The following is a 24,228-nucleotide window of genomic DNA, read 5'->3' as shown; positions in this document are numbered from 1 at the left end:
GTTTTTTATCTGTTACCTTCCTTGAGAGGTAATGCTAATGTATCATGCAAAATACTAGTATTCTGTTTCCTAATGTTACCCATGTTTTTAATGATCATGTAGGCTCCAGATCAATTTCTGATGATGGTTTCAACAAACCGTTCATTTTGTTTACTGCCTGAATGGGACCTCCTTTCCAAGATATTTGCATACTGTACATGTATTGGAATTACATTATCGCTCCAGAATGACTGATCAAAACGAAGACAAAACAAACTTAGAAAAAATAAGAATATATTTCCCAAATATAAATCACATTCTGTACACTTTGTAGCCACCTTCCTTAAATTGTCTTGTACACCAAGGACTATAGAGATGTAATGTATATAATTTTCGTGATATTTTGTGATGCAGATTTTGACTAACCCGTATAAAAGAAAATATTTCAATTACAAGTACCATCGCAGAAAGCACATCTTAAAGTTTCACATTTTATGGGAAACAGAAAATGATGAGTAGTTTTAGAACAAAATTCTGTACTATATATTCTGCTTATTACAATAACAAAATGTTCTATGAATTCTGTATAGGACACAAATGTTTAAGCATAGGTGACAATCACATTAGTTACTTTAGATGCTCATTTGGAAACTGCATACATACAGACATAACTGGAACCTGTTTCAGGAGATACTAACGTATTTTTGTCCTGAGATACATTATGGCTTTCTAACGATACACTGTATGTATCAAGACACTACAGAAGAAGCCTTTTCTTAAAACTAACTGCTACTAACATACAGAATTCAAAACTGCAAGTGTTACAGTACTGTAATTTCAAAGCTCTATGCTGTACCTATACTTCTTCCTCATTGTCAAAGAATATCTTAAAACCACATATCAAAACCCAAACTCCAGTTCTCCTTGGCACTCATTATATTAACTTACAGCAGGATCACTCTGTAAGACTTTATAATAAAACCAAACTTCTTACTTAAGTATGTTCCACACCTATGTTGTAAATTTAAATATGCAATAGCTCGGTATATTCTCTCCATTTTTTCACGTATCAGATGTCTGATTTGTGATGGTTTTGCAAATTAATGGCCTTACAGGCTTTTTCTCATTTGTAAAAATAATGATAACAGTACTTTGCATAGACTTGATAAAAATGATCATCAACAAACCATTCACAAAATTTTCTGTGACTTCAAACTCTGTGTTGTTGTTAACATAATACTAATTAAATTTACAATTTATATGAACAGTGACTAGCTATAAAAGTCTCTACTTACACCATAAAGGAGTAACTAGTTCCTCAATAACAACGTAAAGTTTTGTATCTGAAAATGAACACAAACACTGATATGTCTAAAATTCACTGCCATTTTTTAGTTACTCAAAAAAGAGTAAACAAAACAGTTCATATATGACAGTTACACTGGAAAATAGTGAGTTTCATAACACAGTTCAGTATTCCAAAATTTTAAAAATAATTTTCTTGTTCACTAAGTACAACCAACCTGTTATTTTACATATGACCTACAGATCGTAGTTGTGTATTAAGGGAAGCCAGTCATCAGCTGAAGAATGAAGCTTGTTAACCTTGCCCTCTTGATAACAGCCCTCACTAGAAGACTCCTCATTCACAATGTCACAAATATAATTATTATCAATACTGTTAAGTAGTCTAACCAGCCCACAGAGTTAAAATATTTCGATTCTCATAGACCTGGCCTGAAGGGTCTGTCATGGTCTGTCATGAACTGGTTTTGTAGAAAATTCTCCTCAGTTTATTCTATAGTTGACGACAGAAAAGATTATTATATTGTAAAATCAATATAAAGAGTATTATCGCAAAAAATCATTCAGTTTCTGGTTAAACTGGAAAATAATAGAGTAAAAAGGGTCCATAACACCATGAATACAATCAGTAGCTCTCTAAAGTTTTCTAATTAACCTAGAAAACAAAACAAAAAGCTCCATAACAATTGACAAATTTAAGTAATTTCTATATTCGCTGAAAACAAATGACTTTAAAACCTGCAACTCTGCTCTTCTAAGTCCAGGTCTGCATGCATACATGTGTTCGAACAATTTGCTTCTTATTATATAATTGCATAAATGCTGCTTATTGTTTAACTTAATAAATGCGATATCATTATATTCTTGCTCTCTGCCAGTCTTAAGACTGAGGCTTACTCAAACAGTGGTTCACTATTACACCATAACTTAAGTAACCTTAGAGATATCTAGGAAAAATTAATTAAAAAAATTACAACCACTGCATAAGCTAATGTCACTGGAATGTAGACAACACTGGATAATCATTAATCAAGTGGCAATAAAAAAATTGGTTTGTATCCTATACTGTATGAGATATCTTGAGTTGAATGGAATTATTCATGAATAATGCAGCAACATCCTCAAGCAACCAATAAAAAGACTCACAAAATAATATGTTTGCTAGGAAAAACTAGAAAGATGGCTAAAAAAAGACATGAGCTAGAAGATATAGTATCAGACAAGCAACACATCTAAGTAAAACGATGCCTGTTCACATTTAATACAGTACATTAAATGTATAAAGTAGACTGACCACTCATAAAACTAATTCTAACCCACCTCCTGGTCCTAAATCCAGGCCTATTAGGATTCATGATTAACTTGACTGCTTCCGTATTTCTTTTCAGGTGGACCTTTGTTAATGCATATGGTTTTAGATTAATGTAATACAGTATTTCTGTTTTGGCCAAGGGTCAGGTGAGTTAAAGAAAGAATTGCAACTGGAAAATCAAAACCCATAATCTGAATGCTCCCCTGCAATGGCAAATAATCTTGAAATTTTGCCATTTTTGTTTCAGATATCCAGGAAGGGGTAGAATTTTAGTTTGTCTCATTCAGCTCATTCACTCTTTCTGGGCATAATTACTGCTGATGCCAGACATGGTCGTTTTCTGATTGTTAAGGAAAATGCATTAGTGCAAAAATTACAAATATAAGGAGACTTATGAATTAGAAACACTCAGCAATACAGAGAATCATTTCTTGTCATCACTCTGATCCCAAAATAAACAGAGAGAGTGAGAGAGCAATGTGGTAGTAACTTTCTTGCCATCTAAGATCCAACATACCTCAATTTGAGTGCTGGTCACCAGCATAATTTGGGAGGAAATTTCACAAAACCAGAGACCGATGATTACCTTCAGCTAAATGCCCCACCCCACAGCAAAGCTGGCAGCCAAAAGGTCACAACAGAAACCTAGTTAGCTTTAGCTTTCTCAGAGATTCCTGTCATATGAGGATATTTGATTTTTCTGGGGTCATAGTACAATGAAGAAGTAAATGAAGAGATTATAGGTACTTCCCATCAGAGCTTACATCTCTAGGTCTGCATTTCAAGCAGCAAAGGAAGCTTATGGCAACTATGGTAACTTGGAATATGGGGCAACCCCTAGTGAGGGAAAATCACCAATGAGACTTCATTCCTCAGCTGAATACTATTTTCAGCTAAAATAGGGATGGTTCCAAGCAATACAGTATCAGTAAAATAAGAGATTTACATTACAGGTACACATGCATTTAATGCAGAAGTATAAAAATCACTAAACCATTAAAAATTAAAAACTTTTCACCTGAACAGTTCCTCGCTCTTTATGTAATGGAATGAAATCTAGCACTATATACAAGTTTGAACTTGGGGATATGTATTTTGGATGACCCTGAGAGATCAACTGGAGATGAGCTTGGAGTGGGAGATTATTCACATGTTTCTGTTGCTACCTCTGATCAGGATGAGTTGTGACAATGACTGATTCGTGACGCTGGAGAAATAGCTGGATGTGATGATGCTGGTGTATGGGTCCACTTAACAATGGCTGATTGAATCCGAAAAGTGTCCTGCAGACTCATGGCTTGTTAGGTAGAGTGACTAGAAGAGTGAGATGCTGAAAGGTGTACAGACGAAGGCAGAAGTGTGCCCTGGGCTTCATATCCACTACGTGGTAAAAGAACCTGCACTCCTTTGTAGGTTATAACATTTATCCTGCTGAAAAAATATATTATTAGAGCGTAAATCATTAAGCGTGAAGATATTGAGGATTCTCGAGAAGTTTAAAAGATTTACTTGAAATTTCCAAGACTAGTCATCTGCTTTTACCTGAAGTAAGGATAATTACATCAAATATATGTTTTATTTTTTCACCAAACACCCATTACATGAAGATATCTTATTCATGCATTGCTTGCTAATGCCAGACCCAATTCACTTGTTGAATAAAAAAAAAAAAGATTACGTGGCTCAGGTAGGCTGGTGCATCCAGCTAAAATTTCCCTTGTTCTCATTCACTTGAGTGAATCCTTCTTTGTGTAGTCTTACCCAGCTGCTACAGAAAAAAAGTTCTTGAGGATAAGAAAAAGTGGTCTTATGCTTCAGGTTCTGACCTGAAATCAAGTCCAGGACCTAGAGATTTTAAGCAGCATGGGAAGTGAAATCTTCCTTCCAGTGTGACCTGCACTACTCAAACTAGAAAAATTCCCTGAATTTTATAGTGATTTAAGGAAAGGAACAGGTGATAAACGTTTATTGACTAACCCAGGTTTCAGAAGGTCTGACTTGCATCAAATGACAACAAAGCCAAGAAGTCTCCTCGTTGCTTGAGGTAAGTATTTCCTAAAAAAGTTTGATTGGTTCTTAATCCTCAAAGGAGTTCTGGTTGAAGAGACTGCAAACTTCTAGAGCCACTGGAGTCAAAAGAGGTTGTGGAAAAGGTTCCCCAACTTGAAGAAGCTGCTCAAAGCAAGCAAGCAATGGTTCCATTATGCGGAGAGTGTTTGAGATGATCTTAAAATCCAAACACTGTGTTGCAGCTATCTTGAGGTCCTCATGTAAATTCAAAATCTGCATACTTTCAGAAGGAAACCAGTGAGACTTTAAGTCAGACCTGGTGTCTTCAGCAGAGAGAGAGAGTAAAAACAGAAAGAGCTTGTAAAATCAAGCCTGAGGAGAGCTAGGATGATGAAAGCCTTGTTATGTCCTTGCAGATTAATGCAGAGTTTCTCAGTTCTGGAAAATGCAACGTGACATCATCTCCACAAATGAACTGAAGATCAGAGAAGTGGCAACCCTACCTTGATTTATGCATCCAAAAACAGAGGCAGCTAGTTTCAGGAGGGATTAGGAATTCTTTCATTCTTGACTCTAAATACTCTGCTACTACCAGAGACCCTTACAAAAACTCTAACATCATTTTGTAAAACACTGTTAGTCTGCTATTGAAAGAGACAGTCCAGGGAAGACTGCAAGGGATAAGAAAGCTGGAGAAATATTCATAATTCCTGGCAGAATGGTGAGATTTAAAAAATTTTAATTTTTTAGCAAATAAAGTTTTCCAGCCATGATGAACTTCATTGCTCTGGTATCATAATATTTAATAAATAAATCAATCAAGATGAATAAAAACAACAATGCTTTTCTATACAAGTATAAAATTGTACTCACTCAAGGATGGGTTGAATTGTTTACAACTAAAAGGAAAAAACAATAAATTATAAATTAGAGTCCATTTTGAAAATACAACTGAAAAAACTCCAAGTAACTGATGTCTGAGACTTGTAACTACCGTACTTCTCTACTAACCAGGTAATTCCTCTTGCACTCGTAATGTGAATGTAACTTCCTTCAGAGCATTGTGTCTTGTGGTCATGTGGCATTGCAACTTCTGTGATTGGCAACGTTGTGAGAACAAATGGAACACTAAAACTGTTCTTTGTCTTCTTTGTGATTGAACTGACTGCATCCTCAACTCCCCTTTCCACTTGTACCACTTGCCACAAAACTTGCAATAATGGTGCACAGCTGAATGTACTTTGTTGTAATGGTGCCTGTAAGAATGTTTAATTAATTTTTAACCCCAACATTTCATGACTTTTCCAAGTTTCATGTACAATTTACATAAAATGTACAGTAAGGCAGAAATCGTAATTAAGATTTTAAGACTGGTAGTTCAGTAAATGTCAACAAACATATATGTGGAAATGTGAAAAATACAAAGTATTATACAAACCATTGTTTTGTAGTGACATCATATGATATCACTACTTTAATTTGGCATAGTCATTTTACATGAATTAAATTACTAAAGGATTCCCAGTCTACTGTGTCTAGAGGAAAGTAATTAGACAAATACCAGGTGTCTACAAAAGGCATTCACTGTATACTGCATAACCTTCTGATGAGACCAACGTACTGCTAAATTTCCAGAGGTTATATTACATAAATGAGAGACATAAAATTCATTTATATCATCAATAACTGAAAAACATATTACCATATCTAAAACCAGCTCATGACTTCATGATAACCTAAATTCATGGTAACAATCTACAGACACATCCACAAAACCTTGTTCTTGTCTCATTTCTTATGATCTTTATGCCTTGAATTTCATTATCATCTTTCTTTAATTGCGTGATTAGTTCATTTTCCATTGGGAATTTTTCCATATTTTTCACCTTTTGAACCTTTTGTGAATGGTAATTTTCTTTCAGCCTGTCTTAAGTGCTTGGACATGTCGGCCAATGAGAACTGCAGATTTGTATTCCTTTAAACTGCTAATCTGTTCACCCATTTTCTGCTAGTCTAGCCACTGGATGAAATGAGTTAATTATACATGAAGTCTTTTCTCAGGCTTTTAATTACTACTATGCATATAAATTCAAGATTTCAAGAGTAGACTATATATTTATTATGTTTGCTGGAGGATTCAGTTTTTATGACAGTATTCAATTTAAAAATGGCTGCTTTGTGAATAAGATGTGTTACTGGAGATTTTAATTATATATTTTATATTACAGAAAACAGTTTGTTAAACATATCTGGAAAAAGGTCATCCCTCCTGCTGAAACATGACTCTCCTCCACTAAAAAAATTAAAAACTATGATTGAAGGAACCATTTACCAGGATTTTCAATGCCACAAGAGGAACATGTGCCTTTTAGCTGTGTCTGCCAATCTCAAGGTAAGGTTTCTGCTCGGTGCAGTATGGGGATGCCCCATTTCCAAGTACCCTACCCTGTGTTAGATTAAAAGGTAAAACTTTACTCTAGTTGCTAAGCCTGACTCCCACCAGTCGTCGAACGGGACAGGTTCCTCATAGGCTACATAAATAGACAAAACCTTTCCTATAATGCCAGGTCCTGACCTAACCAGATCTTACCTACCTAACCTAACTCAGGGCGATGTGCCCTGACCTGGCTGGTGGGGCAGACCCCCTCAGATTAAGTTAAGTTAGGATGGCTCACTGTAACTGCGCTTGCTACAGTTTCTTGCGTAATAAATTTTTAGGTGTTAGTTGCTGTAGATATACAGGAACTAGCCAAAGTAGGAACTGTACGTTAAATCAGCCATCCCATACCTTCCTAACTGCATATCTCGTGGTTTTCTGAATATGGGGACACAAAAACGAGTATGTTGCTGAGCGGTAATAATTAGAAATGCAAAAGACATACACATTACTAGTTAGAAAAGTATGTGGTTTATGTATGTAGCTATGAATTAAGGCATCGTCGTATCAACTTAAACCATCAAACTACGGTCATTTGTGGAAAGATTCCCTTCTATTCTTGCAAATAACAAAAGAACGACAAAATGTCTTTCCATAAATCGAGCAAAAACTCATATTCTAAACTACAAACATTAACAAAAACACATATAAATACTCGTCATGTGGTTTTCTTAACAGAAAGAAGCTGTCAAATAACACAATGACGTCTATCCTTGGTGTCTTACCGTCCGAGACTGTCAGCTGATGTTTGTTTACATTTTTCGTAACTCGCCATTGGTCAGCGAGGTGGCTTCAGTCAGCCAATAGGAAATGGGTTCGTCGTGGCTGACCAATCAGAATCCTAGAAATTCCTCATACGTCCAACGTACCGTAATGGCTGGATGGTCCGTTCTCTTCAGTCATGACACCAAAATCTCGACTGTAATTACTGTTTTTTGGGGAATATGATATGATTCACGCATTACAGATAAATTAATGGTATACGAATAAATATTATGTATGTTTTTATACAAAATTAATTAGACATTTGGCACTGTAACAGCAATTTTCTGAGAATTTTGATATTCACACTGAAAGCAGCTGATGCTTTGCTTTTAAGCTTTTAAAAAATTGATATACGCCGCTTCACTTTGTTTCACTTTGTTTGATTTTATGTCCAGCCCTCCACAGGGATAATTCCCTCTCTGGCAGGCCCTTGTACGTTTTCAAAACAAGGCGCTTCTTATATTTTGTAATTGTCTCTCAGTGTTTTCTCGTCAGTATCGTAACTCCTGCAGAATAGGAGAATCTTTAGTTCCTTTTTAAATTTACATTCTGATTGTATGATCTGTACTTCATGAGGTATTTTGTTGTACGCAGTGTACAAATGCTCTCTCTCTCGCCTGACTTACAATTTCTTTTAGGTTCAAATAGCCTATGTGCTTCACTTGCATGTCTGATTACAACATTTATTTCGGGTCCAAGGAAGCTTGAGCAGTTTCTCAGATATGTTGGTTCATCATATTTTAGTGCTTTAAAGAATGTGAGTAGTATTTTATATTCTATTCTAGCTTTTATTGGCCTGAATTTTATATTCTATTCTATTCTTCAGAGGTAGTGATTTAGAGTGTAACGTTGACGCGTCAGTTGTTCAGAATAACTGCAAAGAATTTAGAATGTCCTGGGATCCATCTTACCGAGATCTTATATTATAATTTCATCCCAAACTGAACAAGTTGACTTTCACGAATTGTTCAGAGCAAAGGGTCCGGCCAGATTAGGTAACAGAGGGCTACTTTATATAGGGACGCCATACATTTGAACTCGGTTGGTTTGGATCTCGTTCAATTGCTCTGTGATTGCTTGCAGAAGCTTTGCTTTCATAGCAATCGACGGAGACGTCAGAATGATCGCTTTGGATCAATAATTATCTCGGAGGAACATCTGCAATCAAGCGTCTAAGAATATTAATAGAACGGAGGAGCTAAAATTGGGTTCTGATGTTAAGGGGCATAGAATACTAGAAGCGGTCTAGGTGCTTCCTTCTGCGAGCCGTGTTTCTAGATAATCTTCCCATTTGTCAAACAAAGTTTTCTAGATAAAATCTTAAGAAATACTAGAAGCAGACCATTTTCTAGATACCCTAGAAAACAAAAACAAAGATTTTCCACAGGTAAAATCTCCATTAAGGGACAGGGCATACTAGAAGCAGTCTAGCTGCTTCCCTCTGCAAGCCGTGTTTCTAGATAATCTAGAAATCCGACCATTTGTCCGCATAACAAAGATTTTCCACAGGTAAAATCTCCATTAAGGGACAGGGCATACTAGAAGCAGTCTAGTTGCTTCCCTCTGCAAGCTGTGTTTCTTGGAGTCTGGAGCCTCGAGACTCATCGAAGAATCACTTCAAACCTCGAGTGCCTCGGAGCCTGGTGACGCATTGCGGAGTAATTTGAAGTCTCGGATTTATGTTCTGATGGCCGCTTTTGGATCTGAGGATGTTTGCTCTGCTGCAATTTTTGGCCATATTTGTTTTTCCTTTTATGTTTCAGAACAAAAATGAAGAATGGGTGACAGGAGTCTTATATAAGTTCGTTCACATTTTCATTCGTCTTAAAAATTTTTTAGATTTTCTCGTGAAATGCATACATACATACATACATACATACATACATACTTGTATATGCAATTGATGTACATACGTACAAAAACACACACATTTATATATTTCTATATTAATTATATATATATATATATATATATATATATATATATATATATATATATATATATATATATATATAAAGTGCAACCTATTTTAACTCATTTGTACTTACTTTACTAGAATACTCTTCTCCGGTGTGGATGGCTGCTTCTGCCAGGGATTTATCTCTTCCAGATATTTATTAATATAAAATTGTGATAGAGAAATAACACCCATCAAACGGTAAAATGCAGGCTTATTTTCTGCCCTGTGTTGGGGAACCTCGTGACGTCACGGAACCGGCACCACTTTCCTGCTTACTCTGAATGAAGTTTACCAAATTACCAAGGAACCTTAAATTGACTAATCAGCCATTTTTGCTCTCATTCCACGTTATAATTAATCGTGTTGCCCTGTATATATACAAAGTTATTGATTTAGTGCGTGGTTTTACTGGCACCAGGGAAGAAAACCCATTGGACAAGATCAGTGTCTCAGAAGACCCAATAATGGCGACTGGTAAGATACAAGACCAAGAAGGTTAAACTATTTTAGTCCATCAAATGCTGACAGTTTTCACATGAACAAAAAGAAATTTTGGTATTTAAGGTAGCCCAGCAGGTTTTAGGTTAAATAACAAAATACTGACTATTTTAGGCCATTAGTAACGTCAAAACCATTGTTATTATTTTAAAATTTAAATTATTATTGCCCCAAGACGAGGGTCCCAGCATGGTTGAGGTTCAGTTACAAAGTACTGTTTTAATGATGTTTTGAACGTTTTCTGACTTATCATTACAAGTAACCTAACCAACCACACTTAACCCAACCCAATGTAGGCAATGGCGTGACAAAGCAGGGTGGCGGTTCGCCTTGGCAGCACTGTCCAGGGGGTGGCACTCTGGCATCTTTTGAGCAGGTCTGGTTTGGCATAATTCTAGATTCTCCAGCATATTTGTCTGATTGGAAGGTAAAGCTTCTGTAGTTGAGGGGCCTGATTCCCACCAGTCATCGACCACGACAGCCTCCTCACACCTAAATAGACATAACCTTTCCTATACTGCCAGGTCCTGACCTAACCAGATCATACCTGCCTAACCTAATTTTAGGCGTTGTACCCCTCCCCCCCTCCCCCCGAACCCCCTCAAAAAGGCAGTAACCTGTTGCAGTTGGCGACTGGCAGGAATCAGGACGTGCAACTTAAGTAGTTTTACTGATTGGAACACTGAACAGCAATTTATCGACTCTGCTGTTGGGCAGTGAGCAATTTTTTACAACGGCAACCCTGGTTTCCTTCTCCTCTTGGGTCGCGCTCATTCGTTACCAGCGAATTCGCTTCTGACAAAGCTCATAGAGTTGTGTAGTACATCTGCTCTGCGGTTTTTATTTTAGCTTTATGAAATAAAATAAATGATAAAGATGTTAAGAACTAAAATGTGCATTTAATTTTCACCACTTCGGTACTTTTTAGCACAGGAATGGAGTGGCACTTTCAGTCCACCCCGGACGCCACTAACGCGAGTTACGCTACTGTATGTAGGGTACCAGGTCCTTACCTTAGTGCATGATATTAGTTTGAGAACGTTCCATCAACTTATTTAATCTGAAAGAGTTATTAGTGGGATTATTGTCCTATTTAACTTTTGTTTTCCCCACCCAAAGACCTCATTTTCCAGCTGTGGTCCCCCAAATTGTAATATATAGCCTAAAGTAGTATCCACTATCTCTAAAGGTACTTATATATTAATGAAACAGTTATCAAAAACATTCCTGGTATATATTAAAACAAAGGAAGGTGGTTTTTCAAGTCCAACATGCAGTAATGGTTTAGTTTTTCAAGTCCAACATGCAGTAATGGTTTAAAGTAAAATAATACCATCTGGCGAGTGTACTAGATGTAACAAATGCTAAAATAGATGGGACCGATACTTGTTGTCTAACCTTGTAAGGTGGCTTCTTTGTTATCGGGGTATCTAACCCATCAGTCCCTGCTCTGTACCTTTCTCCAACTCACTTGAGCTTCTAGTGTGTGTTTATTTGCCTTATAAAGAACCTGAAGTAGATATTAAAATGTGGTCTTATGTCGAGCGTACCTCCTTGCATGTCAACCTGGTTGAGCTAGTTAAATGCTGGCATGTTTTTGTTGAACTATCTTTTGGGCATGTTTGTGCTATGCTAGGCTACATTTTCCTTTGCATATGAATGAGTCGGTAATCAAACCACAGTATTTTGGAGTTTTCGTTTAATAATGATTATGATGCTCATTTACATAAAGATTTGTTTATTCGTAGGCCCTTCAAAGGGAGATAATTTTCAGACGTGTCAAAACAAATTTGTTAGGTGTCCAGACAAACATTTTGTCTCTTTCCATGGAAATGAATCTGGTCTTAGTCCTGCATTTCTGAGTTAACAGTGAACAGTGCATTCATACAGATGCATGAAGTATAATTCTCAGTGTTTGTTATAAGTCAAAAAAGGAATGCATCCATAAACATAAGCGTACACCTACATGACAAATGCAGAAGTGTTATGCTTTAAAATACTAGTTATGTACAAAAATGGTAAATCTGTGGAAAATTCTCCCAGGGTGCCGTGTGTAGTACCAACACCTTTGGGATGACCATAAAAATGCAAACAAAAAATGGTAAATTTTTCAAAAGTTGTAAATAAAAGATGGTAAAATCTGAAATTCTCAGTGAATTCCTCAAGTGATCCTCCTGTACTGTAATATATAGGCCCTTTACTGTAGTGCTCGGTCATACATATTTATTGAGAATATTTTTAGTGGTATGTTCTCTACATTTTTAATTGTCATTCGTCCTGCCTTGATTCTTGCCTGACTGTGATTCAAGATTGATTATTGTCCATTTCAGTGATAACTTTTCAGGCAGTTCCAGGAGCAAGACCCCATACCAGCACAAGGCTGGCTTAATTTTAAGCAACATTCAATGTTAAGAGGAAAGGTTTAGGCATTGAAATGCTAGTTTTTTTGTACTAAAATATATATTGAATGTCGGAATGTAGTGTTACAGTAATACAATAAGTAACAAAATCAGATATACAATCTTTTTCAGCATTTTCAAACAGGGTTACTCTGCCTTTTATTTCTGCATTTGCTACTGCCAGACCTACTTTTATGTATACAGAGCATTTTATGATCACAGTGGTTAGGTATTTACCAGTAAATGACATGAAGTGTCTTGCAGGCTGTTGAACACAGTTGTGAATTCAGTAATGTATGTCGGCATAAGTAATAAAACAGTACCACATGTATAACCTGTAAGGGTGTATTTGCACTTGTCTGCTGATTTTATAGAGCGAGTGGCCACCATTTAGGTATAGTGATGCCTCAGACTAGTTCATTAATTTGTTCTAAGACTTGTGATTTTAGTTGAAAAATTTTGTAGGTTGAATGAACCCTGTAAAAAGAACCTAGGCACCTCATAAACCTCTATAAGCAACCCCATTGTACTGCAAACACTTTACATGTATAATGTCATTAGTAGTTAAACCTTTTGCCGTTTTTTTTAAACAAATTTATAAAAAATCTTCATTACTTATATTTTATATATTTAATATGTAATTTAACTTTTTTGTGATTTTTATGGCTGGTGACTGAACACTGGGACTACGCACATACAACTTTACAGTCCAAACTTGCAGCCGAATACCTTGTGAATAAGAGAAGATTTATAGCATTTTAAGCTTTGGAATTTCTTTATCACTTTCAGAACACCAGAAAGCCATGCCCTCTAGAGTGACCTTGGAAACTCCGCTACGGTTAATTGTTGAACCTGCAGATGCCATACTCTGTACCCTAGCTAGCGGTAGTAATGACCACCCCAGGACGATGCCACCTCGGCTTACGGCCAGTAACGAAAATTAACATACTAGCTGATAACCGGGAACCAGCTTGCATGTCTTGTAGTGTGCATCAGTTCTATATAAGGTAATCCTAATGGGTATTTTGTCACTATCATTCAGCCTAAGATTAATTTGGCTCACTTTCTGAGAGAGATCTGCAAAAAGGAGACGCCTCAAAATATGTGTAATGCAGTACTGTAAGGTACAGCCTAACAATAACAGCCAAATGCAGTAGCTCACCCTACTTATACCTGCAGTAATACACAAAATCATCTTGAAACTGAATAGTTGTACTAGATTGCCGAATGTTAAAGGAAATAACGCAAAAAGTAGGTTTTCGCCTAAAACCAAAAAAGTTCGAGCTGTTGACATATCACGACTAAGGTTGCATTTTAAATTATGTTGAGGCTGTTCAAGTGCTCTCCAAAGGGTTAGATACGCTGTGGAAAATTTGAAAAGAAATATATGGGTTAGGTTGTATAACTAGGATGAAAAGAGCAATTCAGAATTTTTTGATAGACATACATTTCCCCAAATGACTTGAAAATTGAAATGCATGTTTAATTTAAGGTTTTATTTGCAATAATTTGAGAGAAGTCTAAATAAACTCTAGTACTGTACAAGAATCTTGCATTATTGTACAGTACTGTAGTCATTTATTGATAAGTTTTAATTGGCAGATTTAAATAGCCTTGTAAACAGTTAGCTTGTTAGGTTTTGCAAACATTTGTGAAGTCGATACCCTTTTGTCAGTGTTGAGATGACAGCTGACTCTTTATACTGTACTAAACTTCTTTCTCTTCATTCCAGGTAATGTTGGCAACATATGAGAGGCTCATTTTGAAACAGACTTCCTTCCTAAGATGATAAGAGGACCATTACCACCGGATATCTCAAGAATGGATCAGAAAAAGTTATACGGTATATTTTTATTATTTTTTCAAAGGTGTCTCCTGTAATGGGCTAGTAAGTCTGGTACCCTTGTAATCATGCAACTCAATTTGAATATGCACTTGTATAATTTACAAACCTTTTCATTTTCACTTTAGCCTATTCTCCCTTGGGTAGACAGACCAAACATTTGAAAGTGAGGGTTAGCAGTAGACTGGTTCTCCTTCACTGGTAATGGTTCTCTCATATCTGGTCTGGATACCACTGAGAATGTTTAATTCTTTCCAAAACTCTTGGAGCTTTTGCCTAGATGCAGTTGCTTCAGCACCCCTGGTGAACATGTGGCATAAGTAGTAGACTTTGAATTTAGCTATGGTCGTGTTAGTTGTTCCTGCACTCTGGGAAGGATGCAGAGTTCCATTTTTTGCATATCTTTCTCTGTCAGCATCATCTATGATGATTTCTCAGTAGGGGAAGGAATGTTGTCAGTATGCCACATGTGCAGCACTGTATGCATTACTAAAGAGTGTTTGCAGTATCCCCTCAATTCCTTGCTGCATCCACTATTTAGCCTCTTACTCTACCTCCATCCTGACTTCCTTTCTTCAGTTTTGCTGTCTTAATACCTGTAACTGGGAGTGGGGTTTATTTTAGATCTCTCTATCTTGCTATCCTGCCCCATTTCTTGGCTGGATAGCCTAAATTTCTTCAATCAATCAGTCAGTCTCCAATAATTCTCTTTAGTTATCCTTGCGGAAGAGAAATGGTCAGCATTGGATGTGGATGTAGGCTGTGTGAAGAACAAGTTTGAGTTGCAGAGGTTCTACAGCAAAATATTAAAGGTTCCTTGAGCAACTCAAAAATGGAAGGTGGCAAATTTGAGCCAGCTGTTAATCTTTAGTACGGTTATCCTCTCAACAGTGTTTATGCTAAATATTAGTACTGTAAGCTTGAGAGGGACTACTATACCTCCAGTTTGTATTTGGCATTCATAATTCTTTATTTTATATATTATTCAAGTATTCATTTGATTTCTATTTTGTTTTCTCATCAAAAGTGGGTCCCTATGCCATTGAAGCTTTCTGCATTGGTCAGTGCCTCTATAGGCTTATTCCTTGAGAATTTTTGCTCATTTATGAATTGATGAGTTTCTCTCTCTCTCTCTCTCTCTCTCTCTCTCTCTCTCTCTCTCTCTCTCTCTCTCTCTCTCTCTCTCTCTCTCTCTCAATTATCTTAAAACATTATCTGTACTTTTTAATTGATACTTCACAATAATTTATACAGAATTTTGTTTCTGGGATCGATGCCATCTAACTTTATTGGGAGTGCCCTCCCAACTTCTCTTGACTGTAGACATTGTATTGAGACTGATTTAAGGAAAGACAACCTCTGAGAGATAAGATGGGAGACCTGCCCTAGTATGTGGAGGCCACATTCATCGGTACCCATCACTTCTCAGTGGTTTAAATAGCTGTTTGGTTTGTCTGCATCTTAACTGATCGTTAGGCTCAAGTGAGAATAAGAGGTTTGTGTCATGAAACACAAGGTATATTGAATTACACAATGAATAATATTTTCACCATTTATCTCTATATGGAGCAAATAATTTAAGATTTAAGAAAATAAAGCTAAATTATTAAAAGCATTTGAAGAATGAAGCAATATGAATGTAAATTTATTGAACAGCGGACAGTGTACGAAAGCTATTGAAAATTGCCGTGGATGTATGAAAACCAGGTAAATGACCTAAAGCCTTAAAACCAATATATTGCATCATTAATTATTTAAATAATGTAAATTTTACTAGTGAAAGGAATCAACATCGTATAATAACAGATAAAAAACAGACAGAATTGTGTTAATCACATCAAATTGACAGAAAGTCCGTAAACTAATTCACGATTAAGTCCTAGAGAAGTAGACAGGAAAGAGCAACAATACTTTTATTAAAGTAAAATTAAACAATTTACAGCAGTTCCATGGTTATAGAATGTGAAGCAAAGCAGTCAAATACATTGGGTATACATGCAGACCTAGACTTAAGGTTGTGATTAAAAACCTTTTACTAATGTTAAGCCTACCGTGCCACATGCAGTTACAAGAACTGTGACAACTTTTATATTAATGAAAGTAAATAGTTGCCACACAGTAAAAGTAGAGATAAAGATGGGTTACAAATAGGTGAATACCTGGTGGATGTAATTGTGTGTGTACGTAGTCTTCCATCACCATTCCAGCCAGTATTATAAATGACATGTCACTATCATCATCATCATAAAACATTTCTACATCAGCTTTTTATCTTTAAGGGGTTGAATGTGAAATGAGTTCTCCCCATTCTTCTGTCCTGTGCTCATTCAGCCAGATCTTCCATCAGGACTAGGTCATAATCTATCCTCCTTCTCCATATCTTTGGCCTTCCTGCTGTTTTTGTCACGCTACGACTTCTCTGAGCAACTGACCCTCCTTCTCTATCATCAAATGTCTGAGTCGTTTAAATCTTTGACATCTGTCTTTTTTTTTTCTGACCTGATATATCTCTTCACCAATTCATCATTCATAATACAATATCCCAACATACTCTAGCCATGAATCTTAACCTCCTATGGTCACAGTTTTTCACATTTTCTATTTCCCTTGTCTGTGCCTATACTTCTGCTGCATACAGTAGTACAGGCCTTATGTGCCAATCAGAAGTCCAGTGTCTCTTCATGATAACAAAAAGGTTGTACCTCTTGGAAATGCCCATCTATCATAAGAGGTTCTCAACCTCCTGGCCCCCTCTTTCCATTGCTGTTGCATTGTATCTTGGGCTTCAAAAATTACTTCATCCAAATATGTAATCTTAAGCGCCTTGTGACACCATTTGTCCTCTGCAATCCGTAGTACAGTTCATTCTTGCACATTTCCTGTGTTTCCTTTCCAGTTACCTTAAGCTTTGTTTTGCTCACATTGTCAGTCCTTTCCTCTCTTCCACTTTGTAAACATATCCACCAATTCTTCCTCATGCTGTAGTAAGCACTAGGTCATCTGCATGAGGCAGCTCCCAGGACCAGCTTCTGTGCACTCATTTATAGCTTCTAGTATTGTGATAGAGTGAACAGTTCACTGCTAATCCTTAATGGACACCAGTATTTATCTCTGATGAAAGTTGTAAATAACCTGTTAAGTAGATATGATTATATTTACATTTATTTTATCACCCCATCATTTATAACTTTTGGTCAGATTAAAATATCCATAATATTAATGTATATATTATATAAAGCCTCACAGTGCTTAGGGAAATAGCAAGAAATATCAGCTAAGTTGCTGTGGTTGTACCCCACAACCTTACCCAAAGTCCAGGTCTGCATAGATAATTGTGTAATTGCTGTTTGATGTTTTACTGCTCTAATAAATGTAGCATTGCTGTATTTTTGTTCTTGTCTAAGTGTTTTTGTAAGTATTGATGTACACTACTTGTGAATTATGCGTTTTTTTGCCATTCAGTGAATTATGCGTTTTTTTGCCATTCAGTAAAATTATTTGTAATAGAAGTATTTTGAAGCACTGTTTTCTTTGAACTTTTCTGTATAAGATTTTTTTTTATATTTGGCTTTACAATCTTGGTGCAATGTAGCCATAAATGAGAATCTCCATTTCCTTTGCACTCATGTCTACTGTGTACTGTGTAGTAACACAGGAGGTCTTGAACTTGCGTAAGTGTTATTGCTTGTATTTCGCATGCATTTTATTGGTCTCATTTTATCCAGATTATTGTTGCTCTGTCCTTTCATTCCTGCCATGTCAGTTACATCCTCACAGCACAGTAAATCACCAAGATTAAAGATCTGATCTGACACTTCCAAAGTCTGTCCCTCCACTATCAACTAATCCTCCTCCTCCCCTCCCCCTCTTCTCTTTATTAGTAACTCCTGTGTATACTGGGCAATAAAAGTCCCATGCTCCATTTAAACTGTGTAATTATGGTCATGTTACACTGCGTATTACATTTGATACATTAAATAATAGCATCTCTTCCCCATGCTCACAGCATCCACACAGCTATTTTACAGACCATGCCCTGTCCATAGAGCTTGGGTTCTTTCAGTTTAAGCTTAGTTTGGTTCACGAAGACCTTTCCTCATTTCACTCCAATATGCCATCTGTCAAGCATTGTTGTAAGAAGTTTTCTGTGAATTGACTACTGTAGTTACATGAAATTGTTTGCATGCAGAAGCTCCTGGGTACCTCTCCTTCAATACTTTTTAACTTTCTTTTAGTATGGTGAACTATGATGGGCTTGGTGCTGATCCTGGATAGATTTCGATTTCAACAATTCACAAATTATCTGGTTGTATCCTCCATTGTCTTCACTCCAGATCTCGGGGTGTAATGAAGCACTGTAACTTTCTCGGTCAGCCTCTCGTATGGTCTTTGACCATCTAATTACTTGCTTGGATCCTCAATGCAGGACATTTGCAAAATGTACAGTACTAATTTGAAGTGCATATAACTTTTATTGTATGATTTTTTCTTAGCAGCAGTAGTAGTGCAAGTCCTTTTTTTTTTTTAAAGCCATACACTATGTCCTCTCGTAGCTTTAGGCTGTGTTCTATCAGTCTTGCTCCTTTGCTGTGGTAAATTTTCCACATTGTATTGTATTGTCTTCATATCCTCTACTAAAATGCTATTTTAAAGTGCCATGTACACCTTTTCTGTAGTTTCTTCATCTTTGTTATTACTCTATTGTTATTTTCTTATCTACATTATTTCTCACATATGGGTGTTGTGTTCTTTGGAAGCTTGGCTTAGTAGTTAGTGGCCATCAAGAATTGCCCAAGTGGATATTCTGTCATTTTGAATAATAATTTCAGTGGTTCCATGTACAGGTATTTTGGTTTACCCTGGAATAATTAGTTTTTCAGGTGCCTGAAGTTTTGTGTTGGGGCTCCTGCAGTCTCTCTTTATCACATTCTGTGGTGTTCCCTTTTATCTTTTCATTTTCCTTTAGCTTATATTCATTCTCTTCAATTAGAAGACTCTCAAAGCATTTGCGGCATCATTCTGTTGTTCCTCATTGCTTTCTTTGAATTTTTCTTTTTTACATTGTATTGATATTGATCCTTCTCCAACAACTTCTCTTTTCCAAACATTATCTGTTCCCTCCTGCCTTCCCCCATACAAGCCTTTCACTGTCTCCCATTCCTATTCTTTGCCAGCGTTTTTCATTTTCCTCCGTATACCTTGTCCTTCAACAGAAAATTTGTTAGGTCAGGTCAGTACTTTGTGGGTCTCTGGCTGACAGCAAAGTAATTTTTATCTAGCAGTAACTGATGTTTTCATCTGCATTTTTGCCAAAATCTTGCATTCCCCTGTCTTAGAGACTGACTGACATAATGCACCTTATGTGGTTTAAAGGTTATCTTAACTTTTGTGGCAACATTAAAAACTAATGTTTCATAATAGACATCTGTCATGTACTCTTGGCCCCTTTCTCATTCCATATTCATGTCTGATAATTTTGTCACTGATTGTTCCATTTCCCATTCATCACTCTTCGATGTTGGTGAAGCTACAGGTGCCTCCTTTCTGTAATTGTAACATCTGTCATGACTGATATGAATATGGGGGCTAAGTGCTGATGTTTGATAAACTCAACAATTTTTTTATATATGTACCTGTTGCTGCCTTATTTGTAACTTATTGTGTGGTGCCCTCACCTGCACAATAAGTTTTTCAGGCACCCCCTGCTTTTCTTAATACTCTTTTGGGTACTCAAGATCCTTTGACGTGCAAACACTTTTCCATGGTCATTTCATGTACTGTACAGGATAAAGATTTTGTGTTGGCAGTTTCCCTGTTGTGGAACCCAGTTGGCAATTGTTCATTCTAACCCGTTCCAATTTTTTTCCTAAATGTTTTCTTCTAGTGCTGTGGGTCATTTCATGCATGATATTTAAAGATGCTGAAACTGGGAAAGGGAATTCACTGCTACAGTAAGGAGAAAAATGTTGAGGCCTTACTTCCTTGGGGATGTGTTGTTTCAATCAACCCTTTTGAGTTATTGTAGATTTATTGGCTGAAGATACTGTTATTGGCTAAGATACATAGTACAAGTGTAAAATATGTTGTCATGGTATATGATTTATTTACTCAACTATCCAGTGTGATTTGTTATGGTATATAGGTATTTACTCTAGCCAATGTGTTATGGCGTACAATCATTATTTACTCTATATCCAGCGGATGTGAGTACTTTGCACTGTAATTGCTATTTTTGAGCCACCAAAGGAGAAAGGTTTCACAAATTGCACTGTAAAGATTTGCTTGTTAATTCATAATTTCCCAGCATGTTTAAAAGGATAATGAATGTTCAAGGCTTTGCCCCTTTGTGGTGTTAACTTCCATCATGGTCATGAAATTATTTTTTGTATATGTCAAGTGAGTTTTGAATAGTTTTTTTTATCGCAAGATGTCAGATGTTATGTAAGGGTTGACTAATAATAATTCTCGATTGGGAAGCTGTCGGAAGCTCAGAGAATGTAAGAGGGTTGACTACAGTAATTATAGATTTTGGAGGCCTAATCGAAAGTAATGTCTGTAGAAAGCTGCAATGGATGATAAGCAGGGAAACTAGCAGTAATGGTAGTTTAAGAGGTTTATTAAGGTGCAGCAAATAGAACACGAGAGGTAGACTGCTGTAATGCTAGATTGAGGGGGCCCGGTGGAACCCCACTGAAAAGGGTGAATGTGTAAGGTCGGACTGCAAGTTGAGAGCATAAATTTCGTATAGGTCAGTAGTATTAGATATGATTGATGAAAACAAGAAAATTGGGGGTAGACTGCTGTGAAATGGGTGAAACTTGATCTCCAGTATATAAAGATAGGCTGCAATAATGTACAATAGGGTTAAATGAAGCATACTAGATAGAAATATAGGTTGAACTGTAGTGAAGCTAGATTGAGGGGGCATTATGGGAAGTTCACTAGACAATGAAGCCTGATTCAGAGGTCACAGTGAATGATCGAGAACCATAATGGAAGCAAGAGGTTAGCTTCAATAACGGAGTGATCAGCACAGGTGTCATTAGTAAATTTAGCGTACCATATTGAAATGACCCAATAAAAAAATTACTTTAAAGTGTCTTCACAGGTTTTCTTATATAATTGTAATTTTCCACCTGGTGTATTAAAACCCATAAAATAAGCAATTTTTTTTATTTCACCTTTAAAATACATAGAATGGTAACAAGATTGTTTTTTAAACCCTTAGAGCCAGCATTGATATACCCTAAAGAGCTGGTGTCCTCAGAGGTAACCAGTCAATTACAAGTTTTGAATAAGATTTGGAGCAGTTTTCTAAATTAACAGCCAATTACTCAAGATGGGACAAGGTCTTACTTCCCTAGAACTTTCCACAATAACCTTGGCATACGTTTCTCCTACGATTGATTTCGCACCAAAGAAAATGGCTGCGTAGAGTTCTCGAGAAACTTGGCATCGAATACCCATAGACTTTGAACGCCAGAATTTCTAACTGCAAATGGCCTAAGAATACTGTAATTACCAGCTCACATTTTCTATAATTGAGAAATTCTATGGTTTTCTTGAGATTCTAAACCAAAGGAACCTCTATTTTATTGACGAAAACAAGTTTTATTCAATCTCATAGAATGAGCAATACAACTTAACTATGGTAACATACTTTCAATATTGGGTTGACTAAAACTAACTAGGGTGCCTTGCATTGCCCTTTCTTAGCATCTTACAGTAATCTCAATTTTAACATCAAAATGTAATGACTGACAAAGAAATTAGTGTAGTGCCATTTTACAAGCATGTAGCTTCAAAAATTTTGCACCGCCATGCGATGCTTCAAGCAAACTATGACCAAGGTGCTGTGACAACCCACCCTATGACTAATTTCACCACTTTTCAATGCTTTCATCTGTCAGAACATTTCAAACTTTTACAAATTTTCAAAGTCCAAATTTTCACTTTGATACGTCGGAACAAGTTCAATTAATTTCTAAAACTTCCACAAGCTAGGTTTTTTTAGACTTCATTCTTCTATCTACTTTTCACTGAATTTTCTCCTTGTAGATTTGGTGATAGAGCATTCAATTTTAACTTGTCAAAACACTGAGTTCCACATTTAAAGACTTTTTGACAACAGAAATCATTGAATGACTAAGTTTGAACTACTTTTAAAAGCATTTTTTGTAAATTTTAGTTTTGCTACAAAATAACTCATCAGTTAAACACCTATTTTTTCATATGGTAACATATTACTTTAGCTATTCCTTAAATACACAGCACACTAACCATTTATATTAAAATTTGAGAAACTAAAAATAAATTTACTTACAAAAGTATGGGATATTTTTCTATATTCTCAGATGTCTTTCTGAACAAATTTAAGAATTTCACAAGTAAACCAAACAATCAATTCACTTTACTTAAAATTACAAGCCATCCTCCAATCTCTGTTACAACAAAACCAATTAATTACACAAAGACACATACAGTCATCCCAAAAGCAGACGCGTGACCAAAATACCTAAATCGTCTAATGGCAAGACACCATTCGATGTAAGTGATCGAGTCGGGTGAATGGTCAGACGTGCAAGGCTACTGTCCTCCATTGTCACCAAGTAACTACTCAATACCAGAGTATCACAAACACTTCCTTGTTGCCCAATACCACAGCCACAATTTTGTTCTCTTCTGTCAGACCAAACTTACTCTTCGTCCAAAATGAGATCATCGTAGAACACATCAGGAAGCTTTCGTAACAAGGCAATACTGACCAAATGAAGAGAGCTCTCTACCTTTTAGAATCAAACTCTTGTACTTTTCAAGTTTCACTGTGGTCCAAATTTTACAATCAAGAACAAAAAACCACCCTGCATTTTACACTTCCAAACATAGAACTCATTAAAAATACTGTACTATATAAAGCCACACACTTCAACACTTTCATAAATCTACCTCTGTAAAATAACACCTCGAATTCTTGGGCAGCAAGAGCATGGACTATATTAAAGCACAAACCCATCTTTAGGGAAAGGATATCCTGAATCCTACCTAGATAATTTGAATATTTCACGACACCATTAATACATACATTTTCTCATACTCTGATAATCAAAACTTAGAAAACCCTAAAACAAGTTCACTGATATCTTAAAAGATAAATCAGAGAAAATTTCTTAAGTTTTACCTAAGATCAGGTATATTAACTGGAAAACCAGATGACATTCTAATGAACTGTCAGTTACCACGACTGAGTTAGGCCTGCTAGCTGAAACTGAATCAGTTATACATATATCCACAGAGCAAAGCCAAATCTTGTATCAATCTAAAGCAAATTGCTCCATAACAGTGCCATTATATAACCACCTCATTTTAGAGGGATTCGTCTCCAACTCTAAATTAAAAAACTGAAATTCATTAACCACCAGAAGCATAAGCGACACAAACACCTATAAAAATTCTCTTCTGTAACGAAACGGCAACTAGTTTCTCCAAAGCTAATGCTAACTGAACTTTACAAGGGAATACTTTCGCAGTAACAAAACTGTCCAATTAAAAATTAACCTAAAGTGAAGTTCCCTCACCCCATTATATGACAGGAAAAATTCTGAAATTCATCTTTTGCATTCAGTGAAACAGAGTAATTCTAAACGGCAAAAAATTACAGCATGCCTTTGGCAAGGTATTTAGTCTAATTATCGACGATGTCATGAATTTGTAAGCTCTCAC

The 24,228-nt window shown here is 36.3% G+C and overlaps 2 long non-coding RNA genes across 2 annotated transcripts; one reads left to right on the top strand and one right to left on the bottom strand.

Moving 5' to 3' along the window:
- Positions 1-259: 259 nt before the first annotated feature.
- Positions 260-7,782, bottom strand: LOC136856101 (uncharacterized). The gene is made up of 3 exons (XR_010858235.1): positions 7,699-7,782; positions 5,618-5,862; positions 260-4,027 (listed from the first exon to the last, which is right to left on the bottom strand). It is a non-coding gene; the product is annotated as an uncharacterized lncRNA (long non-coding RNA).
- Positions 7,783-10,060: 2,278 nt separating this feature from the next.
- Positions 10,061-23,458, top strand: LOC136856100 (uncharacterized). Its single transcript, XR_010858234.1, has 3 exons — positions 10,061-10,242; positions 13,455-13,672; positions 14,398-23,458. It is a non-coding gene; the product is annotated as an uncharacterized lncRNA (long non-coding RNA).
- The last annotated feature ends 770 nt before the right edge of the window (positions 23,459-24,228 follow it).

The sequence above is a fragment of the Macrobrachium rosenbergii genome, chromosome 34 (assembly GCF_040412425.1).
Source record: "Macrobrachium rosenbergii isolate ZJJX-2024 chromosome 34, ASM4041242v1, whole genome shotgun sequence".
Taxonomy (NCBI): domain Eukaryota; kingdom Metazoa; phylum Arthropoda; class Malacostraca; order Decapoda; family Palaemonidae; genus Macrobrachium; species Macrobrachium rosenbergii.
Note: the sequence above shows the minus strand (reverse complement) of the source record. Positions and strands in the feature narration are given on the sequence as shown.